This window comes from Lontra canadensis, unplaced genomic scaffold (assembly GCF_010015895.1).
Source record: "Lontra canadensis isolate GAN:19392208 unplaced genomic scaffold, GSC_riverotter_1.0 scaffold1, whole genome shotgun sequence".
Lineage (NCBI taxonomy): Eukaryota > Metazoa > Chordata > Mammalia > Carnivora > Mustelidae > Lontra > Lontra canadensis.
The window spans coordinates 27,640,551-27,653,010 of NW_022630995.1; the positions used below are offsets into that span (position 1 = coordinate 27,640,551).

Below are 12,460 nucleotides of genomic sequence, written 5' to 3' on the forward strand. Positions count from 1 at the left end.
TTAGCCAATGGGAGGGGTGGACCCCCTCACGAGCCACGCCCCCGGGGTCGGAGGCTGGGACCCAGGGCTTGGGGTTTGGACCTCCGCGGCAGAGCCTGGTCCCTCGTGGGACTGGCGGCAGCGCCCGCCGCTTCTCGGCTCTGCGGCTGGAACCGCGCAGTGGACACTTCTCAGGGTAAAGACGCCCCCCGGAGCGTGCAGGCCGCGGAGCCAACTCTGCGGCAATTTAGTGGAGTAAAGGCTCTGCTGAGCACCCCTTCTGCCTTCTTCCGAGGTCCAGAAATTTTCCGAGGGCCCTGCTGCAGGTGTTAGGGGCTCTGGAAGGAAGTTGCCGGCCATTGGGCTTCAGCTCTGATTACCAGGCTTAAGCTGATTCTAACAGATTTTGCCCTTCTGGTGCTATCAGATTCTCCCCGCGGTCCCTCGGCTTCAAACTCATGTCCCCCAAAGCCCTTTTTTTCTAAGTCCTGCAATTATTACCATAAATCCTAAAGCAGAGACAAGGCTCAAACGGAAACGACTGATTCCCACAAAATAGTAGTAGCTAACATTTATGATATTCTTTGCCGTACGTATGTGGGTACCCATTGTATCTCACAACCTAGTCTTATAATGGCCACTTTTTACAGGTGAGGGATCAGAGGCAAAGAGCAAGGTTAAGTAACTTAACCAATTAGTTGGTGAAAGGCCTGGTGGTAGGTCATTATCCGGTATGAAATGGGTATAATTCCTGTTAAAACCTTTGCCGCAGAAGTGGCATGTCTCTGTGTTCTGGGACTTCAACAATGAAAAATCTCTCCTCTGCTCACCTTGCCTTTGCTCTAGGTACTATGAACAGTGCTATTAACTTTATTACCTAAGAGTTTCATGACAGCGGCCTCAATCTTGCTTTTCTTGTTCTTAGGCTGATAAACGAAGAGTTAAGAACAGTCAGTTCAACAATACGAGGCACACGCTTTTATGTGTGGATGGCTTGGTGGAGAAGGAATATCATGGGGGGACTAGGTGAAAATTGGAGGGGAGGGCGATTTATGCCAAAATTTGGACGATAAGTCTTAGAATTTAGATTTCTATTTAAACGTTTTGTTTGAACATCAGACTTGAAAAATTTGCCTTGATTAAAGATTGATGATGATTGTAAATGTGATCTAAAGTATTATTTATTAATTATTTGGCACCTGTGTGAGAGTTATTTTAAGCACGTATAAATATTTGCCTTTTAAATTATAATGAATTGGCGATAATATTATTAACCCCTACTTTACAGATGAGGAAAGAGAGGCACACAGACATTAAGAAACTTGTTTACGGACACATAGCTGGCAAGTGGTGGAGTTGGAATGCTAACTAATGAAGTCTGGCTTCAGAGTCTATGCTCTTATCCTATTTGCTAATTGGATTTTTTTTTTAAACAAACCCACTAAAAATGTACCACCCAGATGATTTCTTATAAAAATTGGATTCCCATTTCTTATTAAGGTCTATTTTAGGTAGGAAGCACTTTGCTGTCATTCTTGTTTTTCAGTTCTGATAATGAGAAAAATAAATATTTAACCTTTCAGAAAAAAAAAATATTTAACCTTATTTAGGATCCTTGTTTTCTCAGTTTAACTGTTGCCTAAGCAGAACTTTATATTTTCCTTCACTGCCTATTTCTGGATGATTTTGGATATTACGCTGTTACAGCACCATAGACTGTCTTGAGTGACATTAATTTTTGGGATTTTTATTCCCCCCAAAAGCATGGTGTTTATGTAACCAAAAGAGGAGCATCAAAAAATCTCCAACTGGCCCACCAGTGAACTGTGCCAAGTCTACAGTTGAGAATTAGTGATCCCTTATTTTTTTCTCAGTTAGTCTTCTAGGAGGTTTCGATTCATTTTTTATTTTCTTTAAAGATTTTACTTTCAAGTAATCGGACTTATAACCCCGAGGTCAAGAGTCTCATGCTCCACTACTGAGCCAGCCAGGTGCCCTTTATTAATTATTCCAAGAACCAGCTCTTACCTTTATTGATTTTCTTTACTGACTTCTAAGATTTCATTAGCTTCTGCTATTATTATTATCATTATTATGTATTCGATATGTTTACTTATTTTTTTTAAAGATTTTATTTATTTATTTGATAGAGAGGGATCACAACTAGGCAGAGAGGCAGGCAGAGAGAGAGAGAGAGGAGGAAGCAGGCTCCCCGCTGAGCAGAGAGCCCCATGCGGGGCTCTATCCCAGGACCCCGGGATCATGACCTGAGCCGAAGGCAGAGGCTTTAATCCACTGAGCCACCCAGGCACCCCTCGATATTTTGTTTATTATTTTATTTTTACTTCTTTCCTTCTACACCGACTTTAATTTACTTCTAGTTTCTAAGGTGGAAACATAGATCATTGATTTTAATTTTTTATTTAATTTTTATTTTTTTTTTATTATCATATAATGTATTATTGGCCCCAGGGGTACAGGTCTGTGAATCGCCAGGTTTACACACTTCACAGCACTCACCATAGCACGTACCTTCCCCAAAGCCCGTAACTCAACCACCCTCTCCCTACCCCCCTCCCCACAACCCGCAGTTTGTTTTGAGAGATTAAGAGTCTCTTACGGTTTGTCTCCCTCTTCATCCCATCATGTTTCATTTATTCCTTTCCTACTCCCAAAACCCTCCACGTTGCCTCTCAACTTCCTCATATCAGGGAAGATCATTTATTTTTAAAACTTTACTCCTTCTAATTCAAACATTTAAAACTAATTTGGCTTCAAATACTGCTTTAGCTGCATACAGCAAATTTTGATTTCTTTTTTATCATTTAGTTCAGTGTATTCTAAAACTTTCCTAGTGATTTCTTCTTTGACCATGGGCTATTTTGGAGTATGTTGCTTGATTTCCACATATTTGGAGATTTTCCAGATACCCTTCTACTATGGATTTCTGATTTACTTCTGTTTTGAACACAGAATATATTCTTTATACTTACAGCCCTCTGAAATTTACTGAGATTTGGCTTCTGGCCTAGCGTATGGCTTGTCTTGGTGAACGTTCCAAGTAAAATTTAAAATATAAATTCTGCCATTTGTTGGGTATAGTGTTACATAAATGTCAGTTAGGATAAATTGGTTGCTCAAAATCTAGTTTACTACTGATTTTTACATTCGTCCTATCAATTACTGAGAATAAAGTATTAAAATCACATGCAGTTGTGAGTTTGTCTACAAATTTAGTGATGCCAGTTTTTGTTTCATGAATTTTTGAAGATTTGTCATTAGGTGCACATACAAGTTGGGTTGTTATGGCTTCTTAACCAATTGACACTTCAATCATTATTCAATGTTCTTTTGTATTTCTAATAATAACTTTTTGATTTGAATTTACTTTGATACTAATATAGCTAAATCAGCTGTTTTATTACTAGAGTTGACACGTTCTACCTTCTTCTATCCCCTTACCTCTCTGTTTAAAACATTTCTTGTACATGGGGCTCCTGGGTGGGTTAAGCAGCAGACTGGGTTTTGGCTCAGGTCATGATGTTGTGGTGGTGAGATTGAGCCCCGGGTTGGGCTCTGCACTCAGCATGGAGTCTGCTTCAGATTCTCTCTCCCTCTTCCTCCAGTTCACGCTCTCTCTCTCTCTCTCTAACAAATAAATAAAGTCTTTTTAAAAAGCCATTTCTTGTAAATGACTTGAAGATGCATTTTATTTTATTTTATTCCACCAAAGACTTGAGAAGACCTCTTTGCAGAGTTCTGGAGCTCTTTGTCTGCACAGTTTCCTCCTCTCTGGAACTCTGTTCTGCAATTCTAACCACTTTGGTCTCCAAGATCATATTTCAGGCTCCTCAACTAAGCTAGACCATTAGGCTCTGCTTTATCTCCTTTTTCTTATGTCATAGTTCAGAAATTGCCTTTGGGCAGGGTTCAACTCATTTTCTCCCCTTCTCTCAAATATCATACTCCCATGCTATTGTGCAGTATTTTGAAGACAGTTGTTTCATATCTTTTGTCCAGTTTGGAATCAAGCTACATTGTCACAAGCAAGGCCAAGTCCATAATATAGGTGACTTATAAGAGCCAAGTGCAATATTGAAACATGATATTTAAAATTTATGATTTATTTCTAAATCTAAGTATCATTTTATGAGTTGTATTGGCAAACAATACAAAGTTTGCCTACATAGAAATTAACAAAATGATGTAAACTCCATGATGACTCAAGAAGTATGATCTAACTTGAGTGCATTACTTAACCTCAACTCTTAGCTTATCAGGGATGGTAACTGGGACTAATGTCCACTCCTGTCACCTGCCCTTGTTATCCCGTAGCTACCATGTATGAGCGTATCTTCATCCACATTGGCCAGGATGGTTTCCAGATTGGCAATGCCTATTGGGAACTCTATTGCCTGGAGCACTTCCAACCTAATGGCCAGATGTCAAGTGACCAGACCACTGGAGGAGGAGATGACTCCTTCAACACCTTGTTCAGTGAGATGGGATCTGGCAAGCACACCTTCAACACCTTTTTAGTGTTTGTAGACCTGGAACCCACAGTCATTGGTAAAGTTCACACTGGCACCGACTGCCAGCTTTTCTACCCTGAGCAGCCCATCACAGGCAAGAAAGATGCTGCTACTAACTATGTCTGAGGGCACTACACCACTGGCAAGGAGATCATTGACCTTGTTTTGAACCAAATTCAGAAATTGGCTGACCAATGCACGCAAGGCTTTTTGGTTTTACACAGTTTCGGAGGGGAATTTGTTCAAGGTTCACCTCCCTGCTGATAGAACGTCTCTCTGTCGATTATGGCAAGAAGTCCAAGCTGGAGTTCTCCGTTTAGCCCCCCAGATTTGCACAACTGTAGTTGAGCCCTACAACTCCATCATTACTACCCAGGCCATCCTGCAGCACTCTGATTGTGCCTTCATGGTAGACCATGAGGCCATCTATGACATCTGTCATAGAAACCTTGATATTGAATGCCCAACCTATAGTAACTTTAACCACCTTATTAGCGAGGTATTTCTTCCATCACCACTTCCCCCAGATTTGATGGAGCCTTGCATATTGATCTGACAGCAGTCTAGACCAACCTGGAGTCCTATCCCCACATGCACTTCCCTCAGGCCACATATGCTCCTGTCATCTCATCTGCAAAGCCTACCATGAACAGCTTTCTATAGCAGAGATCACCAATGCATGCATGCTTTGAGCCAGCCAGCCAGATGGTGAAATGTGATCCCTCCATAGTAAATACCTGGGTTGCTGCCTTTGTACCGTGGTGATGTGGTTCCCAAAGATGTCAGTGCTGCCATTGCCGCCAAGACCAAGCGCACCATCCAGTTTATGGACTGGTGCCCCACGGGCTTCAGAGTGGGCATTAATTACCAGCCTCCCGCTGTGGTACCTGGTGGAGACTTGGCCAAAGTACAGCAAGCTGTGAGCATGCTGAGCAATACCAGAGCCATCGCTGAAGCCTGGTCTCACCCGGACCACAAGTTCGACCTGCTGTATGCCAAGTGTGCTTTTGTTCATTAGTATGTGGGGGAGGGCATGGAGGAAGGAGAGTTTTCTGATGCCCATGATATGGCCGCCCTTGAGAAGGATTACAAGGAGGTTGGTGTAGATTCTGTTGAAGGAGAGGGTGAATAAGAAGGAGCGGAATACTAATTACCATTCCTTTCAGCCCTACAACGTCACACTCAGTACTTCAGCTTCTACATTAGTGGACAGGCATTAAAGCTGTCTAGTTAGATTGCTTCACTTTTAACTGTGATCACATCTTACTTTTCCATGTGTACCTATAAGGTTTTTCCATTTTCCATCATGTCTCAAAGTAAAGGCTTTAAGAAAAAGATTATCGAACTTGGTCCTACTATCAATAGAACACAAATAATGTAAAATCTTGGTTATTATAAGGCATTTAGTAATTTTCCTGAAAAGATAGAAAAATAAATTGTATGTAATATATAGTAAATTATCATTTATGTATATCTTTATTTTATTACTTAATGATTATCCCTGGCCCACCAATAGGCCCACCAGACACATAAAATAATTAAATCCAGGGGCACCTGGGTGGCTCAGTGGTTAAAGCCTCTGCCTTCGGCTCAGCTCATGATCCCAGGGTCCTGGGATTGAGCCCCTCATTGGGCTTTCGGCTCAATGCGGAGCCTGCTTCCCCTCCTCTCTCTGCCTGCCTCTCTGCCTACTTGTGATCTCTGTCAAATAAATGAATAAAATCTTCAAAAAAAATTAAATCCAGTTATCTTTGACATTGAGCCAAGTTTCAATCATGTTAAAACAATCTATTTTACAGATTATATATATATATATGTATATATATATATATATATACATATATATATTTGGTTACAAAGGTGTTTTTCAAGGTGAAAACGAAACACATTTTATTTAATACTTCATTAGCTTGATTTTTAAATATTTAGGCATGTGCTTTGTAGGCTTCTATGTGTTCTCTTGCCTCACTCAGTCCTGCTCATGTTAGGGGTGGGCCTGTGGGAGAAGGGGCACAGTGACCAAATTTAAAAAGTTAGGTATCATAGAAGATTTGGCTTATCTGAGGAAGCTGAATCCAAAGCTAGTTTTAGGAAGGTAAGTAAGCAACCACATTTCCACCGTAGATTCTGTAGAATCCTAGCATACTGAAGGCACAAAGTTACAAAATTTGAAATGTTTTCATATTTACCTAAAAGACTTAAGCACTGGGTGTGGTGCATAAACAATGAATCTTGGAACACTGAAAAAAATAAAATTAAATTAAAAAAAAATAAAAGACTTAAAATCCTCTGGTCCAACTACACACTTCTGCATGACAGAGTCATTCCTACTCTGAATCCTTTCGATATTTTATCTATCTAATTCCGTTGTTTACCTGATATCTAACAGCAAATTACTAATAGTGTGGGCTTCAGGAACTATTTCTCAGTAAAATAATAATAATCTTAATAGTTACATAATGAAGGCTTGATTTGTGCCAGAAACTGTGGGAAGAGTTTTAATGTAGATTATCTCTAATTACTATAACCTGAAACAAAGAAGTCATCCCATTATACTGATGAAAAAAACAGAGCCTCACAGGAGTTGAATAATTTGCCCAAGACCAAAGATGCAAGTCTACATTAGTCTGACTCCAAAGTTTATTATTTCCAATATTCTAAGAACATCAGGTGCTAAAATTCCATGACTCATCTTCTCCTTACATATAAGAGGATTAATCAAAATTCTATAAGTTTTTGAGGCCAGTTAAATTCAGACATAATAATAAACATTTTATTTATTTTAATTTGCATAGTAATTTATGAGGGGGTCTTGTAATATCAGTTACTATAGAATGATGGTAGACAGTAGAGATACAGTGATGAACAACACAGACACAGGGCCTGACACCTTGGTGTTTACATTTCTTACAGGGAAGACAAACATTAAACAGTTAATTACATGACACTTAATTATTATGTTTATAAATGCTGAGAAGACATCACTGACCACTCTGGCTAAAAGTCTTGGTGGGTTGGAAGGCGGACTATCAAATATTTAATAATCTAGGGTCAAGAGCCAGAATCCCTGGAATCACGTGATTTTTGAAATGAAAATATAGGAGTTAATGTCATGCAAATGAGCATTTATAGTTAGAGGTAGTTTAAATAGGATTATAAAGATTAAAGGGAGCTGACCAAGCAAGACCGGGAACCAGACTAAAAGTAGCCTACTAAACAGGTAATCCAATGTGGCTCTGTTCTTTCCATCAGTCAAGGTTACTGCAGGTCCCAAGAGAAGAAATCCGTGGATAGATGGGCTAGGTCAAGCTCATCACACTTTAGAGAGGAAAACAAAACAAAAAATAAAACACACTCATACCCTTTGAAGCTTGAGTAAATCAGAAAAATATCGTAGTATGTATGTTTTAATGTGTGAAAACAACATTCCTACTTACCTTCAATTTCAGCGGAGATAATTTTGCCCTGGCAGTCTTCTGGTCTAGCTCCTCTCCTCCCCAAATCTTAGAGCTCCTTGTAAGTGCTTCCTCAGCTCTTAACCATCTTGTAATGTAAACATCTCTTCTCTGGTTACTGTCTCTAAGGAAAAGGCTTGTGTGTGCTCCCATCCAGACCTTCAAACAGTGCCCAGTACAGTGTGGTGCTTAGGAATTATATGTTGAATGAACAAAAGAACACTTCAACAAATTCTATGCCTTTACGAACGATTGATTAGTATTTCACATTGTTAAATGCTCTACACACAAGAAACAGATTTTCATTTAAAAAATGAATTATTTCACTTGATCATACTTTACTAGAATTATATAATAAATTATTTAGAACCAGATATAAATAATGGTTCTACAGCTTTACATAAGTTAGCTATTAATAGCTGCATGTACCTGGCTTCCAGGGGTCCCGTGACAACATATCGAGGACTGGTGAGACCTCAGTCATGGGCAGCAAAGCTTTAGATGCAGTCTAAGAGCTCAGAGAAAAGGGAAGAAGAGGGAGAGAACATTTACTGTGTATACCAAAAGTGTGTGACACTCTATAACCTTGCTCCATTTATCTTCACAAAAACCTAATGAGGTAGGCATTACATTTTCATTTCACAGAGGAAATGGAAATTCAGGAAGATTAAGTCATTTTGTCTCTAGACTACACAGCTAAAGAGTGTTATCCCGAGAACTGGGATAATAAAAAGTTCATCCTTTTTTAAAAAAATATTTTATTTATTTATTTGACAGACAGACCACAAGTAGGCAGAGAGAGAGAGAGGAGTAAGTAGGCTCCCTGCTGAGCAGAGAGCCCGATGCGGGGCTCGATCCCAGGACCCTGAGATCATGACCCGAGCTGAAGGCAGAGGCTTTAACTCACTGAGCCAGCCATCCAGGCGCCCCTAAAAAGTTCATCCTTAATTATGGTTTTGGAGGGGAAAAGGTAGAAGAAAGAAGTGTGAGAGATGGTAAAGAAAGGTGCATTTGAGATAAAACAAATGAGTCATTCCAAAGAGGTAACGAATTTCGCGTGAGTGTGTGTGTGTGTGTGTGTGTGTGTGAGAGAGAGAGAGAGAGAGAGAGAGATTGAGATATGGAGGGAGAGAGAGAGACTGGTTGAGGGATTTGATTTTGAGGCAGGAAAATATTTACCCTTAGCCCAGAAGGCTGACCTAAAGCTTGCACAGTTTGGATGAGGATCAAATATTTGCTATTTGCTACATTCCTTAAGGGTCTCACCACTGCCTGTATATTTCACCAAGAGTTAATATTGAACTGAATGATAAGCAGCACAGGAATCTTGCAAAATTAGTTTTAGGCATGGAAATTCAAAGAAATTCAAAGTAATCTGATACTTCCTGCATGCCCCCTTCCCTTTGATTACTAAGTCAATAACTACCAGCCTCATAGGGCAAAATGTGCAGCTCTTTCTGCCCAAGGGTCCTGCCCCTGTACTACTTACATGAACTTAGTAAGTTGCACTGTAAATGTCTCAAGAATTCTTTCTGGACCATTGCGCTCGAAGACCTCGCATTAAGATTCACTGGGGCAAGTACTGTTTTATAATCACAAGTTCTGTGAAGTTTCATGACGTCAACTGGAAGTTAAATGGAAAGGAGGAAGAAATTTTGATTAAAATTATTGCTCCAACTATTTAATTCATTAAATCATTTAAGAAAGTTTCAAATAAGAAACAATCCATGAGAAAATGAATATTCCATGAACAAATTCCCAATCTTGTCATCTTGTTTTATTTTCAGGTGTATTTGTTTTAGTTTTATCTTTCACATAAGAGATAGGTCTAGAGAATGCAAATTGGTGCAGTCACTTTCGAAAACAGTGTGGGTTCCTCAGCAGGTTAAAAATAGGGCTACCCTATGACCCAGCCATTGCACTACTGGGTATTTACCCCAAAGATACAGATGTTGTGAAAACAAGGGGCACAGCTACCCCCATGTTCATAGCAGCAGTGACCACAATAGCCAAACTGTAGAAGGAACTGAGATGCCCTTCAACAGATGAATGGATGAAGAAGATGTGGTCCATAAATACAATGGAATATTACTCAGCCATCAGAAAGGATGAAAACCCACCATTTGCGACCACACGGATGGAACTGGAGGGGATTATGTTAAGTGAAGTAAGTCAAGCAGAGAAAGACAATTAGTATATGGTTTCGCTCATATGTGGAACATAAGCAATAGCATGGAGGACACTTGAGGAAGGGAGGAAAATCCAAAGGGGGAGAAATCAGAGAGGGAGCTAAACCATGAGAGACTCTGGACTCCGGGAAACAAACTGAGGGTTTCAGTGGAGAGGGGAGTGGGGAGTTCTCTTTGTGTGTCTCTTCATTACTTCCTATCCTTTCTGTGGGTGATTTCAATATTTACCACCATTTCATGCTTTTTGAAATGTTTTCAATTAATTTCATAGAGATGGGTTTAAGATACTTCTGTGTTATGCAAAGCAAGGGGTTTATTTTCCTTAGCAGATTATGTAATTCTGCTTAAAGAGACTGACACACCCAGACTGAAATTAAAATAACAAACATGCATTGTAAAAAAAAAAGAGAGAGAGAGACTGACACAATAACATTTTATCATAAAACTAAATTGTGACCTAAGTGACTACATTGGTTAGTTTGGAGGAACTATGTAATGGAGTGGATTTGTCAAAAACACACATTCTAGCTTATTCTAGTTTAAAGGCTATGTGTTATAAATTACAAAAAAGTAGGTTAAAATAGTATATTGGTAACATAATGATTGAAAAATTATAAGAAGTCAACAAATTACAAATGACAGTCATTTACTTAATGTTATACAGTCAGGTAACCAGATTTTCTGGAAATTATACTGGCAATACAAATTTGAAGTAATAAAAATGGTAATACTCTTTAATCTAGTAATCTCATTCCTAAGAAAATAATAAGTGATCACAGTTGTGCATAATGATTTAAAAATAAGAACATTCCTTTTGAAAAATTTAGACCAGAAGAAAAATGTCCAATGAAATTGAAATCTATCCATAAATTATGTATTAATGGAATATGATAGAATGTGAATGTGATGCAGTCTTCGAAAGGACACTTTGGGTACATATTCAGTAATAAAAAATGATACTATAATATTAAATAAAACCAGAATAATTTTATATAAAAACTACATATGAGAGTATGAACCAAAATGTTAATATTGGTTATGATAAGAATATGAGTAAGGTAAACACATTTCAGTTTTGTTTTCTTCCTTTCTGTAATAGCCATGTTTTATGAAACATATTTTCTTTTATAATTAGAAATTAAATATTACTTTTAAAATTCTAGAACCCAAAAGCCAACTTTCCAAAAGAAAAGAGTACTCAGTACTCTGCTGATTTTCTCTGTCAGGTACCGTGGGGGATCTCCCATTTTGAGAACCTTGGAGCCCACTGGGTGCTGAGGTCATCCAACTAGAATGGCAAACATTACTGGGTTGTTCAATGACTAATTACTCAGCAGCACATATAGTGCAAGTACTGGAGGAAGAAAGTTGTATTTTGGGAGCTGATAGACTGAAATGAAAGCAGTTTTGCTAAATGGAGAGAATATTTCAGATTGTTCATGAATTTCAGTCATAAGCCAAAGTTTTGAGACTATGTAAATTGTCAAATGTTGCGCTAAAAATTCTTAGGGAAAATTTTTTGGGTCATTAGAATAACACTGAGATGCTAACTGGCATAACTTAATGTTTTTTGCACAGCTGAAGTAAGAACTAGCCTTTCAGGCAAGCTCAGACTCATGTTATTTTATCTCTTGATCAGGTATGTTTCACACATGCAGTTCTTTCACAAAATGAATAAATAATTCACTCTATATTTTAATAGTTTTTAATAGTTTTAATAGTTTTTAATAGGATCCCACTGTATTTAGAAATTTAATCATATATTGCAAAAATCTAAACAATTCCTTCTTTTTTTTCAAAAAGATTTTGTTCATTTTATTTGTCAGAGAGAGAGAAAGCACAAACAGGGGGAGCGGCAGGAGAAGCAGGATCCCTTCCAAGCAGGGAGCCCCATGTGGGACTCAGTCGCAGGACCCTAGGATCATGACCTGAGTTGAAGGTAGACGCTGAACTGACTTGAGCCACCCAGGCGTCCCTAAACCCAAAGAATTCTTTCAGGATTATAACCCTGGGTGAATTGATAGTGTAACTTTAATAAAATCCATTAGGCAGTATTACCCTTGGCTAACTTCACTTTCAGATTTGTCAAGAGGTGTAGCTCTGAGCAACCCCCTTTTATCTCTAACTCATACATATTAATAAGCTCCGGGTCAAGCTAAGGATAATGGTGATTTGGTTGCTGTTATTTTCATCCGTATATAAATCCACAAATCCAATAATGACCCATGAAAATCCTCCTTTGCCAATGCCACAGAACTGTTTCTTTCCTTGGGAATGATTAGGTAGGAAAACTAGCCATTGGCAC

The 12,460-nt window shown here is 38.8% G+C and overlaps 1 pseudogene; it reads left to right on the top strand.

The window, feature by feature from the left end:
- Positions 1–4,319: 4,319 nt before the first annotated feature.
- LOC116864574 lies at positions 4,320–5,680 on the top strand (annotated as a pseudogene).
- The last annotated feature ends 6,780 nt before the right edge of the window (positions 5,681–12,460 follow it).